The sequence below is a fragment of the Schistocerca piceifrons genome, unplaced genomic scaffold, assembly GCF_021461385.2.
Source record: "Schistocerca piceifrons isolate TAMUIC-IGC-003096 unplaced genomic scaffold, iqSchPice1.1 HiC_scaffold_2166, whole genome shotgun sequence".
Classification (NCBI taxonomy): Eukaryota; Metazoa; Arthropoda; class Insecta; order Orthoptera; family Acrididae; genus Schistocerca; species Schistocerca piceifrons.
Window position 1 is genome coordinate 189,257 of NW_025728082.1, and position 17,194 is coordinate 206,450.

At 43.9% G+C, this 17,194-nt stretch overlaps 1 protein-coding gene and 1 pseudogene across 1 annotated transcript in view; one reads left to right on the forward strand and one right to left on the reverse strand.

Moving 5' to 3' along the window:
• LOC124742164 (astakine-like) overlaps nt 1-17,194 on the reverse strand; it is a 114,361-nt gene that overhangs the window by 86,018 nt on the left and 11,149 nt on the right. The window lies entirely within an intron of this gene.
• On the forward strand, nt 3,373-3,490 carry LOC124742168 (annotated as a pseudogene).

The following is a 17,194-nucleotide window of genomic DNA, read 5'->3' on the forward strand; positions in this document are numbered from 1 at the left end:
GTTTACAGCATCATGATGGTCGCATCTGTAATTGGCGACATCGCGGTGAACGCACATTGGAAGCATGTATTCGTCATCGCCATACTGCCGAATCACCCAGCGTGATGGTATCGGGTGCCATTGGTTACACGTCTCGGTCACCTCTTGTTCGGATTGAGGGCACTTTGAACAGTGGACGTTACATTTCAGATATGTTACGACCCGTGGCTCTACCCTTCATTCAATCCCTGCGAAACCCTACATTTCAACAGGATAATGCACGACCGCATGTTGCAGGTCCTATACGGACCTTTGTGGATACAGAAAATGTTCGACTGCTGCCCTGGCCAGCACATTCTCCAGATCTCTCATCAACTGAAAACGTCTGGTCAATGGTGGCCGAGCAACTGGCTCGTCACAATAAGCCAGTCACTGCTGTTGATGAACTGTGGTATCGTGTTGAAGCTGCATGGGCAGCTGTACCTGTACACGCCATACAAGCTCAATGCCCAGGCGTATCAAGGCCGTTATTACGGCCAGACGTGGTTGTTCTGGGTACTGATTTCTCAGGATCTGTGCACCCAAATTGCGTGAAAATGCAATCACATGTCAGTTCTAGTACAATATATTTGTCCAATGAGTACCCGTTTATCATCTGCATTTCTTCTTGGTGTAGCAATTTTAATGGCCAGTAGCGTAATAATTCCGTGTGACTGAATTGCGTGGTGCAAATCCTCTACGACTTCCGTCTCCCTGACTTACCCCAGTTACATAATCGGGGAAAGGGGACCTACAGTTTAACGTGCAATTCGAAGTACGTGTTGTTTCTGGCAACTCCTCCCATTTTTGAGAGGTCAAGGGTAGCAGGACTAAAAAATCCGTGTTCCGAGCGACATTTGACCCCGCGACCTCCCGGTTTCCAGGCACGCTCTTTACCGTTAAACCATCAGGGTAGACTTGTGTATAGATACTTCATACAGATTTTGATGAGAGGGTTTTCAAGTATCGAACTATGTGGCATCCATGGCCTGTCTTTTGTTTGCATTGATTAGAAGCTTTTATTTATTCACCACCGAGGTGCTATAGATCTTAGCAGATGACATAAACAACAGCTTGGTACGTCTACCTTTTTCTGAGAAAAAGGATCTTAACAGCAGGACCGGCAGAAACACAAATGGACAACAAGGTGATCCTGTAAGGGTTCTGTTTTTATCGACTGAAGTTGTAACCCTAAAAAAAGGTAAAAATAAAAATGAATTACAAAAGAACAAATATGTGTATTAGAGCAGAGAGAAAGTAGACGGCTGAAAATATTTATGCACTTTGCGGAGAGGCTACCATCGAAGAGAGTGTGGCAAGGCAAGTTCGTTCGGCTGAAACAAGGCCTTTATCACGGGAAAAATTCAGCATTTCCAGAAAAACCACCGGTCTTCTGACACGTCAGTTCATGATGATTCTCGTTATTAAACATGAAAATTAACGCCTGTTATCGGCTACGACCACTCAACAGTCATAACAGATTGGTGTTTTATGGACTAGTTTCGAAAATGCAGTGGAAACGCTAAACCTCTCCAGGTGATCTTTTTTATACTTAGGTTTGGTTGTATTCATCCAGCTTCATAACATAAAAAAATGATTCAAATGGTTCTAAGCACTATGGTATTTAATATCTGAGGTCATCAGTCCCTTAGACTTAGAACGACTTAAACCTAATTAACCTAAGGACATTACACACATCCATGCCCGAGGCAGGATTCGAACCTGCGACCGTAGAGCAGGGCGATTCCGAACTGAAGCGCCTAGAACCGCTCGGTCACAGCGGCCGGCCATAACATAAATTTTTGCTACCCAAGATCGTCGTTGGTGACGGTAAATGCTGTAGTTAAGCCAATAAAAAATGATTTAAATCACTATTCAGGGAGTTAAAAAAGGTGTTGTATACGGAAAATCTTTTCGTACAAACATGACCCTAAGCGGTTACTTTTATTGATAACAACACAGACGGCTGGCTGCTGCGCTTAAATAAAAATGAACAACACAAGGCTGTATCTGCTGTTGCTGCAACACTATGATACACCACTGCGTGCTGCTCAAGTGATGAAAGCAGCTCTTGAAGACCTTGGTTAGTAGCTGCACCGTATCCCTTGTTTGCTCCAGATCTTGAACTCCTAAAAGCTGCATGTATTTATAAAATTCTTCCGCAGGTGTTCTTCGAAACCGAAGAAGCTTTCAGATTTCTTGATTCATTCAACTTAAATCCAGCAGAATTATTCCGACATGGAAGCGAGAAACTACCCAGATAGTGGGCGAGATTACTATATCGCATTACTAAGGACCCATTTATCTTGGTTTAATAGTACACACCTGGCGGATTGCGCAGTGGTTAGCACATCATTCCGGAGGACGACGGTTCAAACCCTCGTCCGCACATCCTGATTTAGGCTTTCCGTGAACCCTAATCGGAGCTTGTGTTTCGTTTCTCATTATCTCGTTGTCGATGGGACATTTAACACTGTTCTCATCCTCCTCCTCCTTATTAGTATACGACTAGCTTTCTACTTTGATAGGTATTTTTCTTGGGATTTTAGGCTAAGCGACTGTGACAAATCAGTGGTGTCCAACAGTTTTTTGAGACAATCTCATAAAATGAACGAAGGGGGGCGGAGGTACTACGCATAGGTAAGAAAAGAAGGAAACTTGGGAGGGCTCGAAATAGCTGTCTACCGGCACGGAACTGAAAAAAAAAAAAAGAATGGTTCAAATGGCTCTGAGCACTATGGGACTTAACATCTGTGGTCATCAGTCCCCTAGAACTTAGAACTACTTAAACCTAACTAACCTAAGGACATCACACACATCCATGCCCGAGGCAGGATTCGAACCTGCGACCGCAGCAGTCACGCGGTTTCGGACTGAGCGCCTAGAACCGCGAGACCACCGCGGCCGGCTACGGAACTGAAAAGACTTTTAATGTACAAAAGTGAGACAATCACAACAGATTACTCATTTGTTTGACAGAACATTTTTGATGTAAGTGTAAAGACAACATGCTAGAAATTTAGCATAGAAAACTATTACCCATGTTCTGCTATCATTGTATTGGGCGAGACTGTCAGTTTCTCAGTGCATTCAGTCGGTACCACTGCTGTATCACTACATTAAACTGTTCCGCCGAGTCTGCTGAAAGGATAAGCAGATCCGGTTGGAACCATTGCAGAATAACGGTTAGCACTGTGGACATCGAATGGTTGTGTAACGTACCGGAAGGGACGCAAAGGACAAACATAAATGAAAGACGAGAAATTTTCGTTCTAATCGTTCTACTTTATGACTGCAATGCGAGACGAAGGCTTCTTGTCCAAGCGGTTTAGCGAATACTGTTTCGCATCTGTTGCCAACGGCCTTGCCGCAGTGGTAACACCGCTTCCCGTCAGATCACCGAAGTTAAGTGCTGTCGGGCTGGGCTCGCACTTGGATGGGTGACCATCCGGTCTACCGAGTGCTGTTGGCAAGCGGGGTGCACTCAGCCCTTGTGAGGCAAACTGAGGAGCTACTTGATTGAGAAGTAGTGGCTCCTGTCTCGTAAAGTGACATACGGCAGGGAGAGCGGTGTGCCGACCACATGCCCTCCATTTCAGCATCCAGTGAAACCTTTGGGCTGAGGATGACACGGCGGTCGGTCGGTACCGTTAGGCCTTTCAAGACCTGTTCGGACTGAGTTTCGCATCTGTTAATGATTTAGTAATGGACTAAGTTGATGAGAGCATGACTACGGAAATGAGTAGCTGCGTGTTTTCATTGGTTGAACGTGATCTATATTTGACTTGTAGGCAGCAATAAGTCACATGTAACTTTCTTTCGTTTACATGTTTCACTCGACAGCCGCGAGCATCGTCAGAAATTACGTAGCCATGCGCCACATGTTAAATATACAGGGTGTTTCAAAAATGACCGGTATATTTGAAACGGCAATAAAAACTAAACGAGCAGCGATAGAAATACACCGTTTGTTGCAATATGCTTGGGACAACAGTACATTTTCAGGCGGACAAACTTTCGAAATTACAGTAGTTACAATTTTCAACAACAGATGGCGCTGCAAGTGATGTGAAAGATATAGAAGACAACGCAGTCTGTGGGTGCGCCATTCTGTACGTCGTCTTTCTGCTGTAAGCGTGTGCTGTTCACAACGTGCAAGTGTGCTGTAGACAACATGGTTTATTCCTTAGAACAGAGGATTTTTCTGGTGTTGGAATTCCACCACCTAGAACACAGTGTTGTTGCAACAAGACGAAGTTTTCAACGGAGGTTTAATGTAACCAAAGGACCGAAAAGCGATACAGTAAAGGATCTGTTTGAAAAATTTCAACGGACTGGGAACGTGACGGATGAACGTGCTGGAAAGGTAGGGCGACCGCGTACGGCAACCACAGAGGGCAACGCGCAGCTAGTGCAGCAGGTGATCGAACAGCGGCCTCGGGTTTCCGTTCGCCATGTTGCAGCTGCGGTCCAAATGACGCCAACGTCCACGTATCGTCTCATGCGCCAGAGTTTACACCTCTATCCATACAAAATTCAAACGCGGCAACCTCTCAGCGCCGCTACCATTGCTGCACGAGAGACATTCGCTAACGATATAGTGCACAGGATATAGTGCACAGGATTGATGACGGCGATATGCATGTGGGCAGCATTTGGTTTACTGAGGAAGCTTATTTTTACCTGGACGGCTTCGTCAATAAACAGAACTGGCGCATATGGGGAACCGAAAAGCCCCATGTTGCAGTCCCATCGTCCATGCATCCTCAAAAAGTACTGGTCTGGGCCGCCATTTCTTCCAAAGGAATCATTGGCCCATTTTTCAGATCCGAAACGATTACTGCATCACGCTATCTGGACATTCTTCGTGCATTTGTGGCGGTACAAACTGCCTTAGACGACACTGCGAACACCTCGTGGTTTATGCAAGAAGGTGCCCGGCCACTTCGCACGGCCGACGTCTTTAATTTCCTGAATGAATATTTCGATGATCGTGTGATTGCTTTGGGCTATCCGAAACATACAGGAGGCGGCGTGGATTGGCCTCCCTATTCGCCAGACATGAACCCCTGTGACTTCTTTCTGTGGGGACACTTGAAAGACCAGGTGTACCGCCAGAATCCAGAAACAATTGAACAGCTGAAGCAGTACATCTCATCTGCATGTGAAGCCATTCCGCTAGACACGTTGTCAAAGGTTTCGGGTAATTTCATTCAGAGACTACGCCATATTATTGCTACACTTGGTGGATATGTGGAAAATATCGTACTATAGAGTTTCCCAGACCGCAGCGCCATCTGTTGTTGAAAATTGTAACTACTGTAATTTCGAAAGTTTGTCTGCCTGAAAATGTACTGTTGTCCCAAGCATATTGCAACAAACGGTGTATTTCTATCGCTGCTCGTTTAGTTTTTATTGCCGTTTCAAATATACCGGTCATTTTTGAAACACCCTGTGTCTGCGTGTATATAGCGCCGTCGCCATAGATAAAAATAATCTGTACTATTAAGCGGCTAAAACGGTCAACCCGTCATCTGGCTGCAGATGCCAGTTGCCTATCTAATAGCTTCCAGGGGCAACGAAAATTTGATTTTCGTGATTCACATAATTATTGACCGGATTAAAAAAAATTAAAATGCTATCAAAATCTACTCTTTAAGGGGTGTAATCTTACGTTACACATTGAACACAGTAAGTTTAGTACTGAAGTTAGACTCTTACTATACGTCATGAGGCAGCGTACCTCAGGACACGCAAATTACCCGGAATATATTCATCCACAATTTGAGAACGAGAACTCTTAAGACTCGCAACAAACTTCACACATAATTTCAAACGTTTTTTGAAACTTTTTCTCGCTGGTACATTCTACAGAGTAATGAAAGGGAAAAAGTTTAGCGCTTATTGCACTTTCGGTGTTCCTGCCGCAAAACTTCAACATCAGTCATACGTTTTAATTTATTACTTCTTTGCTACTGACTTCATCCGCAACACATTTTGAAAACAGTATAAACAAAAAAAAAATAGCTCTGAGCACTATGGGACTCAACTGCTGTGGTCATAAGTCCCCTAGAACTTAGAGCTACTTAAACCTAACTAACCTAAGGACATCACACACATCCATGCCCGAGGCAGGATTCGAACCTGCGACCGTAGCGGTCGTGCGGTTCCAGACTGTAGCGCCTTTAACCGCTTGACCACTCCGGCCGGCCAGTATAAACATATATCACTGAATATGCCTGCAAGAAATATCACTACACGAGACACAGATCACGAGAAATGACATTAGTTTGGGATGCGTGGAAAATGTGCTTTTCTTAAAAGGAGTGTTACGTGTTTAACATCAATTATTAAACACATTAATTCATTTGTAAAGCAAATAGACGTCAGAAGCTATTTTGTACGTGAAAGTTCGATTCTTTAAAGAACTGGGTGTGTCAGGAATATTAGTTACATAAGGTTCGTGCATAAGTTCGTAGCGTTTTTCCGTACGTTTAATAAACACAACAGATACACATAACACAGACTGTATTCATCAATAATATATTCTCCTTCACCATTTACAACAGTCTGCCAGCGGAAGGGTAACTTTTCGACTCCACGACAGTAAGAAAGAGGTGGTTGTGAGGCGAAGAACTCGTCAAGCCATGTTCGGAGCGCTTTTCCATTCGGGAAGGAAGTTCCTTGTAGGGTGTTATAGATAGTGTTTTTTGTCAGTCTGGCAGTATGCGGGCGGTGGTTACCGTGGAGTAACATCACTTCACGCAATCTTTCTGATAGTTATTCTCGGCCGGCCGCGGTGGTCTAGCGGTTCTAGGCGCTCAGTCCGGAGCCGCGCGACTGCTACGGTCGCAGGTTCGAATCCTGCCTCGGGCATGGATGTGTGTGATGTCCTTGGGTTAGTTAGGTTTAAGTACTTCTAAGTTCTAGGGGACTGATGACCGTAGATGTTAAGTCCCATAGTGCTCAGAGCCATTTGAACCATTTAGTTATTCTTGGACTGTGCCTGCAAGATGTCTCAGTTGTTGACGGTAAATATCAGCAGTGATGGGTACACTTCGGGTAAGTCCACCAAATGTATAACATTACCATTTGTGAATACGCGAAGGCCTTTCAATGGAGAGCTCCTGCTTTGTTCCGGCTCAACCATTTCTTTCTTTTCCTATGTTAGCACAAAGACAGCATTTCTCGTCACCAGTAGCGATACGGGATAGGAATGGCCGGTGTTGGCGCGAGTCAGTTGATGACGAGTAAGCAGAAATGCACATATGGCCAACCGATGATTTTAGTGATTTTGGCTTAGAGCATGCGGCACCCATACGCCTGATTTTTGAACGTTCCCCGTTGTTCGAAAATGTAGCACGATGGTGGAATGACCGCAGTTCATCACATTTGCCACTTCTCGAGTACCCTGAAGTGGAACATTGTGGACTAATGCATCTGAACTATCATTACACCCCGATGGTCTTTCTGAACATGGATAGCCACTTATGTCTATCTTTAATACGAGAAAACCATTTTCTTGCCGTCCTCTGACCAATGGCATTATTGGGTAGTCGCTAATGTCCAAATGATCCTCTTTACAACTAGAAAACCATTTTCTTGCCGTGCTCTGTCCAATGGCTCAAAAGTGGTTCAAATGGCTCTAAGCACTATAGAGGTCATCAGTCCCCGACACTTACAACTACTTAAACCTAACTAACCTAAGGACATCACACATTTCCAAGCCCGAGGCAGGATTCGAACCTGCGACCGTAGGGGTCGCGAGGTTCACGACTGAAGCGCCTAGAACCGCTCGGCCACAACGGCCGGCTGTCCAATGGCATTATCCTCATATACCGCCCACAATTTCTGGCTTCCTCCTTCGTTGTCATCTCTCTACTGAATGCTAACCGAAATTTATGTTAGAAATGTTCCGATTTCTTCAGTTGGCACTCTATTTTCTAGCGTCCACAGCTCCACTCATTATCTCCAAACCACAATATGTAAAGTAGTAACAGTGAACTACAGGTAAAAAATGACAGTCGATAAATAAACCCACGGCAACCGGACTACCAACATGCAAAAAAAAAAAAAAACGCTTTGAACCTATGCGTCATCCTAGTATGTTAAATAAATATAAGGTGGTCAGAAACAGTCTGAAAATCTTGTAATGGTGTTGCAGGGTAGATTGTGCTACGAAGTAACTCTCAAGAAAAACAGTCGATACGTTGCGCCGTTTCCGAGTTAATTAGTATTCAAAGTTGGCCAATATGGCCGTTGCGCTCGAAAAATCAGGCAGCCCGCCAGATGCAATTAGTGTCAGGTATTCTCACGACACCGTTGAGACTTTGGTTCAGGTTAGATTCTTATTACCGACCTATGTTGAGTTTCTGTATGGCACTCTTGTTCGGTTTTGTTAAAACAAACGAAGAATATGTTCGGCAACACCATCTCTGGCGGGTCGCTTGAATTTGCGCTCATAACGGCCCGATTCGCTAACATCGATGCTAATTAATTCGAAAACGGCGCAACGCATTGACTGTTTTCCTTGCCAGTTATTTCTCAGTAGAGATGGGCAAACTGAAACACGTAAGCGTTTCGAAACAAATGAAACAGTACAATGTAATGTTTCGATACGCTGTTTCGAAACAGTTAAACAGTTTGTGTTTTGTAATCTAATAAACCTACACATTTTAACATCTTGACTGTCTACTGTATAAGTATGTCCACATAAACACAAATGAGGTGCGAGAGCGCTAATCATATCGCAGAAAGTATGAAATTATCACTTAGGCGTCTTGGCAGTTTCGTATTTCTGCAGCAAATGCGCTGCTTCCGTGTCGTGTGACTTTGATACTTTTCAATTGGCTGAGGACAGCCATGGCAGAAGACAGAAGAGCCACCACGAACGGAACTGTAGGTGGGAGCAAACTGCAGAAACAACGGATATGCTACTGGGATTCCCACATTGAGGATAATAGGCACAGTGATTATAGACTCACAAATAACGCCAAATAATTCGAATAAATAACAAAATATAACAGAAAAAAATTTTGTCTTTCAAGCTGTTTCGAACCGTTACTATAAATTCACCAAGCTTCCTAGTCCTTCCCGTTCACCATTACACTATCAGTGATATATCAAACAGATTGCTTGCAATTATATCTACATCAAATTTATGTATATGTCTAATAACTGTCACTCTACGCCTTTTTTTATTCAAAATGTTGTAGGCTTACTTACGTTTCTTAATATGATTAATGTACTTGAAAAGAGAAACGTATGTTATAAAAAAAAGTGTAATTTAACTGAATGATTTTCACATATTTATTATTTTGAATGTGAATAGTATGCGTTGTTTTATTGTTTGGTTAATGTTTATAAAGCAAATGTTACGCCATTTCGGAATAGGACAGTCATCTAGAAACGAAGCTTTATTTTCGGATATCTTAAGCTTCATGCTATTGCTTGTCAAAACGATTTCGACACTCTTGAAAGTGTTTCACGAAGTGGTATGTTGTACCTGTGCCGAGCCCGAATCTCGTCCGACACAGAGCGGAATGAAACATCATTGCTTCGAAACAATCAGTCCGTTCCAAGCACAGGTGGACTGAAACAGCCTTATTTTGAAACAACGATACAGTTTCTGTGTCTGGCTCGAGATCGAATCTGGTCCGGATATCCGAGACAGGGGCGGAATGAAACACCACTGTTTCGAAACTGTGAACCACAGCCGTTCCGAAACACTGAAACAGTTCCACGTATCGATACACTGTATCGAAACATAGAAACAGTGGCCAAGTCTATTTCTCAGTACAGCGTACACTGCAACACCATTAGAAGCTTCGCAGACTGTTTCTGACTACCGTGCATAACTAACTGCACTTCAGAAACCACTAGAAGAAAACGCATTAAACCTTACCAGCTCCCGCAGGTGAGAGAAAAAACAACACTCGGAGTTTCTCCTATACGTCGCTGGTGGTATGTGTTGTAGCTTACAGGCCGATGCGCTGGACTGAAGAGTTCTATGCACGCTGTTGTCTAATAAAGCCCGTAGGCGACGACTTCCTCACGAGCAACGAGTAACTAGCGTGTCTTAACGTTCCTGGAAACGGCGTCATCTGTGAGTCGGACGCGCAAGAGCAGAGCTTTCTCAAGCAGTGCAGTACATGCTGTGTGTGTGTGTGTGTGTGTGTGTGTGCGTGTGTGTGTGTGTGTGTGTGTGTGTGTGTGTGTGTGTGGCACCGTCTGTCACGCTTCTTTAGCGCTGACTGCGGGCACGTCACTCTGCCAGGCACTACACGATGAGTGTGCAAACGTGTACTGCACACGTTGTTTCGCTAGTATAATTTGTTTTACTGGATACTTCAGACACATTATTTCTACTTTTATTTCCACTTTTGTATAATCGAATCACATCGGTAGAACATGTACATGCATAGCCGTCTGCAAGGGATGCGGGGAGGGGGGAATCAGCCCCACACTTGACCCCTCCCTGGTATCCGTAGTAGACTTTTTATTAATTTAAAAATGCTCACGTACTTCTTGAAAATAACTATCTCTGATTCTGCTCAGTCACATGAAAGGCGTAATACAGCGGCTTCAGTAAATACTACATTCTTTGGTTGTCAGCTTGTTCACGGGAAAGCATACCGATTTGTTGCATAGCAGCGTTTTCGGCGTTGTTTTGCAATATTGGGATATGTGAACCTTTACAGAACACTGTCGAAAAAGAGTACTCGATCTTTTCTCTTTCGCTTCCTTGTACGAGGGGCGTTTGAAAAGTCCGTGCAAAAATAAAAACTACTTACGTATTTGCGGTAAACCTTTTTTATTTTTTGACATAGTCTCCTTTTAGACTTATACACTTTGTCCAATACTGTTCTAATTTGTTGATCCCTTCCGAATAACAGGAATTGTTCAAGTCTGCAAAATAGCTATTAGTTGCTGCATTCACCTCCTCATTTGAATGAAATCTTTGTCCCACTAGCCATTTCTTCAAATTGGGGAACAAATACTAGTCCGAGGGAGCCAAGTCTGGAGAGTAGGGGGAGGGGGATGTGTAACGAGTTGGAATCCTATTTCCAATAATTTTACGACCACAACTGTTGAGGTGTGTGCTGGTGCATTGTCGTGATGGAAAAGGACATTTTTGCTGTCCAATCACCTGCGTTTTTTTTTGTTTTTTTTTTTTGCAGCCGGTTTTCAAACGGTCCAATAACGATGAATAATATGCACCTGTAATACTTTTTACCCTTTTCCAGATAGTCGATGAGGATTACCTCTTGCGAATCCCAAAAGACAGTCGCCATAACCTTTCTGGCCGAAGGAATGGTCTTCGCCTTTTTTGGTGCAGATTCTCCCTTGGTAACCCAATGTTTAGATTGTTGTTTGCTCTCAGGAGTACAGTAATGTATCCATGTTTCATCTACAGTGACGAAACGACGCTTAAAGTCCGGCGGATTCTTCCTGAACAGCTGCAAACCATCCTTACAACACTTCACACGATTCCGATTTTGGTCAAGCGTGAGCAATCGCGGAACCCATCTTGCTGATAGCTTTCTCATGTCCAAATGTTTATGCAAAATATTATGTACTCATTCATTAGAGATGCCCACAGCACTAGCAATCTCACGCACCTTAACTCTTCTGTCATCCATCACTATATCATGGATTTTACCAATGATTTCTGGAGTCGTAATCTCCACAGGGTGTCCAGAACGTTCAGCATCACTTGTGTCCATATGGCCACTCAGAAAATTTTGAAACCCCTTATAAACTGTTCTAATGGAAGGTGCAGAGTCACCATAATGTTTATCAAGCTTCTCTTTAGTCTCCTGAGGCGTTTGGCCTTTCATAAAGTAGTGTTTAATCACTACACGAAACTCTTTTTCGTCCGTTTTTTGACAATCACTCGACTTCCTTGATTCACACGAATGCCAAACACAAAGAAATAGACCAATATGGCTGAAAGTTGTAGTGCGTTCTTTCCAGAGATGCTACTAACATGAGCTCGACACGCGCCGGTGGTGCCATCTCTCGGACTTTGCACGGACTTTTGAAACGCCCCTCTTACAACCGTTAATGAACTACAGAAATGGACACCTCCAACCCCCAGCACAATATACACCCACTTTACAAGAGCCATTGGTCACCGATACACACGTTTACAGACGGTGGTAGCATCGCGTACACGAGGTGTAAAAGGGAAGGCCACTGACGGAAATGTAATTTGTACTCAGGTGATTTATGTGAAATAGTTTCTGACGTGATTATGGCCTCGCGACGGGAATTAACAGACCTTGAACACGAAATAGTAGTTGGAGATAGACGCATGGGACATTCCATTTCGGAAATCGTTAGGGAATCCAATATTCCAAGCTCTACAGCGTCAGGAGCCTGCCGAGAATACCGATTTTCAGGCATTATCTCTTTCCACTGACAACGCAGTGGCCAATGGCAAAAGCGTTTGCTTAGTGTTGTCAGATCTAATGGACAAGCTCCACTGAGTGAAATAACAGCAGAAACAGTTGTCAGTGCTAACAGACAAGCAACACTGAGTGAAATAACAGGGGAAATCAATGTGGGAAGAACGACGATCGTATCCGTTGGGACAGTGCCGCGAAATTTCACGTTAATGGGCTATGGCAGCAGGCGACCGACTCGAGTGCCTTTGTTAGGGGCACGACACCGCAGCGTTTCTTCTGGGCCCGTGACGATACCGGTTGGACTCTTCAGACGACTGGAGAACGTGGTCTGGTCAGATGAGTTCCGATTTCAGTTGGTAAGAGCTGATGGTAGGTTTGGAGTGCCGTGCAGACACCACGAAGCCAAGGATCCAAGTTGTCAACAAGTCACTGTGCAGGCTGTGTTTATACGGAATGGACTGGGTGCTCTGGTCCAACTGAACCAGTTATTGACTGGGCATGATCATGTTCAGCTACGTGGAGACCATTTGCAGCCGTTCATGTTCTTGATGTTCCCAAACAACTATTCGTCATGTCACTGGGCTACAACTGTTGGCGACTGGTTTGAAGAACACTCCGGACATTTCGAGCGAGTCGTACAGATCACCCGACAGGAAACGCATCGATCATTTATGGGACATAATCAAGAGGTCAGTTCGTGCACAAAAGCCTTCATCCGAAACGTTTTCACAATTATGGACGGCATGGCTCAGTAGACTTCGAACAATTTGTTGAGTCCGTGCCACGTCAATTTGCTACGCTATGTCGGGCAAAAGGAGGTCCGCCACGCTATTAGGGGACATCCCACGACTTTTCTCACCTCAGTGTAAAAATGAATGCATTATACCTGCCCCATATCCGCTGTCAATTCTCAACAACCCCACCGTTTACAAATATCTTGCTCTCAACAGTAAGTTTGCGTTTGACCTGTCATGGGTTCCTGAGTCTTCTTTAAGTTTTACACGGTGGAGCTAGTGTAGTAAAGTATGCAGAATACGGTGGATTTCTCTATATAGATGAAGCTCGATGATAGAACAAAATGGTGAAATATCAAGGTCGAAGAGGTGTTTTGACCTTCTTAAAATATATGGTTCTGGAACTGTATGCGGGGCAACCCTGCACGACGTCGAGCCATACAGTTGAGTTTTGTAGTCGAGTTGGCATATCTACACAGTAACGTGACGAACCCGGGAGACGAAGACCAGTTTGGTCGAGTCCTTAAGCTGTTAAGAATTTTTTCTACTGATGTTTGATGGTTATATTAATAATATTAAAATATAACCTCTCCCGAGGTCGCCACGGTACTCGTCGATGATGATCATTCACGGTAGTGCAGAACCGCTACTCGTCGCGGACCACAATGCGGGGCCGCTCGTCAGCAGTCCATGCTCCCCGACCACGGCAGCACTCCCAACACAGCTGCCTGTTAATTTTTATTTTGGCTGGAGCAGTAATCATGGTAATCTTTTTTGAATGATGCCGCAGCTGTAATTATTGTTATACAATCCAGATTTCGGCTATAAGCCTGGAACCTGGTAGTCAAGGAAGGTAGGATTCCGTTACATTTGTGGACGGGGCCGTAATCAGTTACTGTTGGTTCCCTTTTGCAATTACACACACTTATTTTAAAACGGCAATTCTAGACTCAGCAATAAATAAACATATCACACGTTATTAATGAAGGAATAAACAACTGTGTAATTAATAGTGCTTTCAGTGCGTTACAATTTACCAAATGAGCATAAAATACAGACAAAGCAAATAATGTTTTAAAAACAAGCCAATGTGATCTCAGTTAGAATTTTAAGGCAAGTAACCACAGTCACGGCTGAAGGCCTTTAACGCCAAAAACGGCAATTATAAAAAAAATTAACAAATATTGTAAAACAGCAGTGCAATAGCAGAGGTTAATTAATAAGACAGGCAACTGATCACCAAACAGGTGAGACAAACGATGGTAAACTTGGTAGCACAACCATTTAAACTTGTTGTAACGCCAAGAATGGCAATTATATAAAAAATTTAAAAAAACATACAGTAAAACAGCAAATACAACAGCAAAGATTAATTTAAAAGGACAAGCAACTGATCACGAAACATGGGAGACAAAATGATGATAAACTTGGTAGCACAATCATTTAAACCTGCTATAACGCCAAGAATAGCAATTATATAAAAATGTAGAAACATACAATAAAACAGCGGATACAATAATAAAACACAAGGGCCAGTCACAGACGGTGCATCAGGAATCGCCCTCTGTGTAGGTCCCGGAAAAAAAAAAACCACTTTTGTGAGCGATGAGATAGGCAGTCAAGAGTTACATTCACTTCCAAGACGGTAACTCAGACTAGTGGCAGTTAACGAATGACTAATGATAATCTTGCTGAGGCTACCTGACGTCCAATAAACCAAATGCAAAGATGTAAAAATACGCCAAAGCCGGAACCAGCGGTCTGAACTCCGCACGCAGAATACTGTGCTTAGAGGGCCCGGAACAATAAAGGAATCACTACCACCAGAGTAGAAAAATCGCCAACCAACCTAGAATCAAGAAAGCTGTCAAAACTACACTCCTTAACAGACAGCAGCGGCACGGTGAGGAAACGTACACTGCCGTTACATAACACTAACCCCCAGGGCAGGTAAATGGGGCGTTAGCTGTCGCGAGGCAGGAGAAATACTGCTGGTTGAACTTAACAAATAGTAATAAACTGAAAGCAATAAATAGTAATTAGAAGTCCAGGAAAGCTAATAAGATCTGCCTTCCCCAAGCACTCCACTCGCTTCTCTTCGCCTCGGCAACACTACGAGCAGCAACACGAACCCAAGTCACTGGAGAATCGCGAGATCTCACAATGGTGGCGGTTTCTCTACTTGAATCAAAAAGCACTGAACTTAAAGCTTGCAGGATCCGGTTTACGACGAGGTCGTGCACCCTCGTGACCACAGCCTTCGATCCAGCAGCCCATGCATGCCGCCAGCGTTCCCGGCATGTTCTTGCACTGTGTGGACCTCGCTCCTGCTCAGTCCCCAACCAAACTGCACACTGACACGACCCGGACGAACAACGACGTCGCCACAAAAATAGAGCCGCAGTTACTACATATCGATAACCGCCGCTGATGCTACTAGCAGATAAGCAACGCTTGCGAAACCAAGTGCCGCCAGTCAACACAAGAAGAAGATAAACAAACGCAACCATGTCAACTAAACGTTATGTTCTGGCCTCCAATAGAGGCCAAAACCTACAGACAGCACCAACGTCTATATGTCAAAAGGCGTCAGACTGGTATTAAATACAGATCCTACGCTTTTCTGGCAGGGTCTTGTACTTCATACCGGTTCAATGTCTTTTGACATATAAATAAGTTTTTGTCCTTTAAAATGGTCTAAGGCCGAAATCTAGATTGTATAACAATAAAATAACAACTATTACAACAGCTGTTTGTGTTCTGGCGTTAATGACAACCCTTCCATGGGCCGGTAATTCCCTAGTCCGGCTGCCGCTAGTTTGACAAATGATGTGGGATGAAACAGAATGTTTCAGGAAGTCCATTATTTATTCTCGGACGGCAGGCGCAGTCTTCCCCTATTGACCAAACGATATCGTGAATTACTAACGCAGTGGACACTGGATCTTAGTCATCATACAGTGGTTTGACAAGCATGTCTTGGCCACCAAATTCCCCTGATCCGAATGCAGTGAAACATGTCTGGAACTCGAATGGCTTCCAGCTCCGCGCCCAGAAACCACCGTAATTTACGGGAGTGTGACTCATGCGCAGACATCTGTTGCATACTGTTGTGACTGGCAATTCGCAATTTTTCACAAACACAGTTTTTATTGTGTAACTTCACAAGGTTGATAACTGAACAACAAAAGGTAACAATAACGATGCCAGTAAAAGTCTTATAATTGACGCAAACAAAAGTTCACTTCCAATTTTCCACAAAGGTTCGTTGTAAAAAACACACACACACACACACACTAGTAACAGTCCAATTTAGAGATGGAGACGTAATGTCCAATGGTCGCAGTACACGAGGTCGGCATCCAGCGTGAACTGAACTTCGGGGCAGGTTCTAGCCCCTAAGTAGCTGTCTCCAGCCAATCAGGTTTTGGCGTAGTGGTACTTCCTGCAGGCCGTGGCTCGAGCTCCCCCTGTAGGAAGTAGTGATCGGAATATCTGTTTCCATTATCATGAATGTAAACAGACGGTGTTTACCATGGTGCTTTTGGTACGCCTTGGGCATAGACAACCTCGTCCTCTGTGGTGTAATATGGGTTTCCGGCCCTCAGGGGCTACCTTGGCTCCGGTATAACACATACCTTTCGAATATATCCTGCACTCAATTGCTGCTATATTATGTTCCTTTGGAAAGGTTGACAAATACGCTTTTAAGCAGGTGGTCATAATGTACTGTCTCGGCTGTATTTTTTCACCTAGAATAGCCGCTGACCTTCCATTTCTCACTAGCTAAATTGCACTGATTGCGAAGGGGGTCGATCAAAGAGTTTGCGTTTGATGGCGTTGCTGCTGTATGAGGATGTACAGAGTGGTTCCGTAAGAATGTACAAAAATTTAACAGCACATAGAAGATGCTCCACTGAACAATTTGAGGCAGGGAAACTGGATTCGAATAAGCCGGCTTGAGGAGATAATAGGAATAAAATCGCATTACTGCGTTCTTTTTTATTTACATTAGTTACTGTTAATTGCAAA